Genomic DNA, 4458 nt, shown 5'->3' with positions numbered 1-4458 from the left:
TGCATGTATTAGCTCTAGAATTACCACAGTTATCCAAGTAACGTGGGTACGATCTAAGGAACCATAACTGATTTAATGAGCCATTCGCGGTTTCACCTTAATGCGGCTTGTACTGAGACATGCATGGCTTAATCTTTGAGACAAGCATATGACTACTGGCAGGATCAACCAGGGAGCTGCGTCAACTAGAGCTGAGCAGCCGGCCGCCCGGGAGTGTGTCCCAGGGGCCCGCGCGAACACGCAAGCGTCCGCTCAATTATTCTGCAAACAGGAGGAGGCTGAGCTCCCCTGCACAATACACCTCGAAACCCTCTCAGGTCCCGGCGGCGCGCAGCGCCGTCCTAAGTACTTGGTCGGGTTCGAGAGAGGCGCAATCGCCCGGAGTTAGGCGAGTAGACGCTTTAGGTGCGACCACCCGTGCTCCCAACTGAGCTTGCCGCTGCCGACAGAGGCCCGGGAGCGTGCTGTCGTGGCATTGCCGGCGGGAGACAACACGCGCCACCTACGGTGACCGGCAGCTCCAACGCCAGCGCCACAGAAGGGCAAAGGCCCCACGTGGGTGCCGAAGCGAACTCTCCCAGCACAGCGCACGTGCCAACACGTCTGCACAACTGCGATACAAACCACCAGCGAGAACCGCTGGGGCGACCGAGCAGCAGACGGCGTCGCGGCGCCGAGTGCCGGGCGGCGGCGCATCCTCAACGCACACAGTCCTCAATCGGACCAGCACACTGCAGATGTCCACCGCGCTTCGCACCGGGCCGGCGAGGACCCACTTTGGCTGCACGGCGCCGCGCGCAGGGTGCCCCGGCGCGCAGCTGCGCCGCCTGCCGCGTCCGTCGGCCGGCGCGCCTGCCACTGGGCGCCCCCACCAGCCGGCTGTAGCGCGTGCGCCCACGCACCGCGCGGCCAGCACGCCGGGCGGCCCCCCCTCACCGGCCGGGGACAGTCCCACCCACCCACAGCCGCGTATCGCTTCACACCCAGATTCACATTCACGTTCGTTGGTATGGTGGGGACCGCTTCGTAGCTGTACCGATCGTTGCCCTCACAGATGTACCTCCAGCAAGGACAACCGCACCACAACGGGTTACCAGTTGTTCATTTGCGTAACGTCACCAGTAAACGTACACGTCCATCCCCGTTTGCAAAGTCAACTATTATTGCATGCCTGCCTGTCAGGTGTCAAGACACACTACATCCGCTCACATCCACGCAACAAAATGTGCCCGACTAGAGGGCACGTGGAAGGTGCCCCCGTACGTATGCGATGTCCATTGCGCGACCAACTGTCAACCGGCCTCTGTAGCATGTCGCAGATGTGGAACGCGGGGCACCGTGCTATCACATTGTGTGAGAAGAGACTACTACGTCTGCATACACGCGCCACTACATGAACAGACGGCTCATGCTGATCGCCATCCACTGCGTCCATTACTCCCACACGTCTCTATGGCGTACCACACTGCAATGCAGCTGTTATGGGGAGATGACACGTAGCTGTGTACACAACATTCTGAGCGGGTTGCGGTTGGACAATACATTAATGTAACGTGTCATATGCCAATTACAGAGCAGGGTAAGGCACAACTTGGGTTAGGTTAAGGCACAACTTGGGTTAGGTTAAGGCACAACTTGGGTTAGGTTAAGGCACAACTTGGGTTAGGTTAAGGCACAACTTGGGTTAGGTTAAGGCACAACTTGGGTTAGGTTAAGGCACAACTTGGGTTAGGTTAAGGCACAACTTGGGTTAGGTTAAGGCACAACTTGGGTTAGGTTAAGGCACAACTTGGGTTAGGTTAAGGCACAACTTGGGTTAGGTTAAGGCACAACTTGGGTTAGGTTAAGGCACAACTTGGGTTAGGTTAAGGCACAACGTGGGTTAGGTTAAGGCACAACGTGGGTTAGGTTAAGGCACAACGTGGGTTAGGTTAAGGCACAACGTGGGTTAGGTTAAGGCACAACGTGGGTTAGGTTAAGGCACAATGTGGGTTAGGTTAAGGCACAATGTGGGTTAGGTTAAGGCACAATGTGGGGGTAGATTGCGGTACAAATTGCATTACATTGCGGTGCAAATTGCATTACATTGCGGTGCAAATTGCATTACATTGCGGTGCAAATTGAGTTACATTGCGGTGCAAATTGAGTTACATTGCGGTGCAAATTGAGTTACATTGCGGTGCAAATTGAGTTACATTGCGGTGCAAATTGAGTTACATTGCGGTGCAAATTGAGTTACATTGCGGTGCAAATTGCGTTACATTGCGGTGCAAATTGCGTTACATTGCGGTGCAAATTGCGTTACATTGCGGTGCAAATTGCGTTACATTGCGGTGCAAATTGCGTTACATTGCGGTGCAAATTGCGTTACATTGCGGTGCAAATTGCGTTACATTGCGGTGCAAATTGCGTTACATTGCGGTGCAAATTGAGGTAGGTTAAGGTGCAACACAGGTTAGGTTAAGGTGCAACATAGGTTAGGTTAAGGTGCAAGATGGGTTAGGTTAAGGTGCAAGATGGGTTAGGTTAAGGTGCAAGATGGGTTAGGTTAAGGTGCAAGATGGGTTAGGTTAAGGTGCAAGATGGGTTAGGTTAAGGTGCAAGATGGGTTAGGTTAAGGTGACATAGGTTAGGTTAAGGTGACATAGGTTAGGTTAAGGTGACATAGGTTAGGTTAAGGTGACATAGGTTAGGTTAAGGTGACATAGGTTAGGTTAAGGTGACATAGGTTAGGTTAAGGTGACATAGGTTAGGTTAAGGTGACATAGGTTAGGTTAAGGTACAAACTGGGTTGTGTTATGGTACACATTGCGTTGTAGTACAGTACACGTTAGGTTTGGGTACGGTACACAATGTGGTATGGGATGGCGTGTTGTGGGGGGGAGGGGGGGGGGGAGGTTCGTTGATATCGACCGTAGGACGTGGATGCCCGAGGCAGCGTCAGTGTGTCAAAGGAGTTATGTCACGTCGGGATGCGCTTTTCGCCAGTGAGAGGGGGCGAGCCGTGTCTGTGGTTGCGGCAGACCTGTGTGTTTCATTCCTGCCAGTGTGTTTGTGCTGTAAGACGAGGCAGTGTGGTGGTGATGGGTGCACCCCTGTGTAGGACATGTGTGGGTGTTGGTGGCTTCTCTGAGCAATTGTGGTTGTCGGACGAGTGGGGTATTCTGTTTTATGATTGGACCTCCCGGTCTGGTTATCATAGCGTAGTTGGTGTACTGTGGCGGATAGGATGCACCGGACGTTGGTCCATGCTGGTGCTTAGTAGTTGTATCTGTGTCTGTTACAGGCAGAGAGTAGTGTGTGATAGAGTGTGTGGCTGACGTGTGGTTCATTTTGTGTGTACGGACGTTCAGCATGTATAGGGGCATTTGCGTATATAATCTATCATAATCTATCTATGTGGGCCTGCATAGTTTACTGAGCAGTGCTGTGAGGTGACTGAACTACGAGTGACGTACTGATTTACAGCGGAATGATTGCCTTGTACCAAAGATGGAGTATCGGCTCTACGACAGCGTTGGCACCGCAGGAAATGGTCTCGTAAAACGGCCCTCCCACCGTCATCGTTGTGAGGGGTAGGGACCGCCTATATTCTGAGAGGAGCCCTGTTTGCCACTGGGCGTGGGGTCTCGCATCCTGCGGTTCAGTGCCCCCAGGGAAGCGCGCGGAGGTGGTGCTGCTGCTGCTGCTGCTGTAGCAAGCGAGCTACTTACAGCATGTATAGGGACAGCGGGAATATGGCATATTCGATATAACTCTTCATGAAACGCAAGATATAGGGGCGGATTGCACGTTACGAGTGCGGGAAGAGTCCGCCGTTCATCCGCTGGAGTTGCGATTTGGGCGGTTGGGGTGGGGCACGTGCGGGTGCGGGTGGAGCGATTGTCGGTCGACGACTTCGTGCGACGCAGGCACAGGCGTTGGGGCTCCTGTGGTGGGCAGATGATGCAGGGTTTGTGGGTGGCGTCGGAAAATGGGCACTGTGGGACCTAGCGATGTCGTAGTCGGCGTGGCGTCTCATAGATGGCGGTATCATCGGTGCAGCAGGTCATGTTGCGGGGGACCTGCAGGTGGCGGTATTTTTGTTTGTGGTGCGCTCGACATGGTGGACGTAGTGTCGTCCGATTCGCGTAGATGGAGCTATTGCATGTGGTTTCGTCACATTGTCATAGATGGCGGTGCCGTGTTTTGGAGGTATGGTTGGCGTAGTTTCGTTGGATTCCTGTAGATGGAGGTGTCGTTTCTGGGCCGGATGGCAATGTAGTTTGGTCACATTCCCAAAGATGGCTGTGTTGTGCCTGTGGGCGGCATTGTCAACATCATGCGGTATGGTCTGTTTATTGTGGACGTTGATGGCGTCGGGACCAGAGGGCGCGCGCGAACCGTTGACCACGCGTTATTCACGCAAGCATACTTCGTACTATTTTCCCACCCTCCTATTACTCGTTGCAGATACAT

Source organism: Schistocerca cancellata, chromosome 7 (assembly GCF_023864275.1).
Source record: "Schistocerca cancellata isolate TAMUIC-IGC-003103 chromosome 7, iqSchCanc2.1, whole genome shotgun sequence".
NCBI classification, from domain to species: Eukaryota; Metazoa; Arthropoda; class Insecta; order Orthoptera; family Acrididae; genus Schistocerca; species Schistocerca cancellata.
This window is presented reverse-complemented; position numbering follows the sequence as displayed.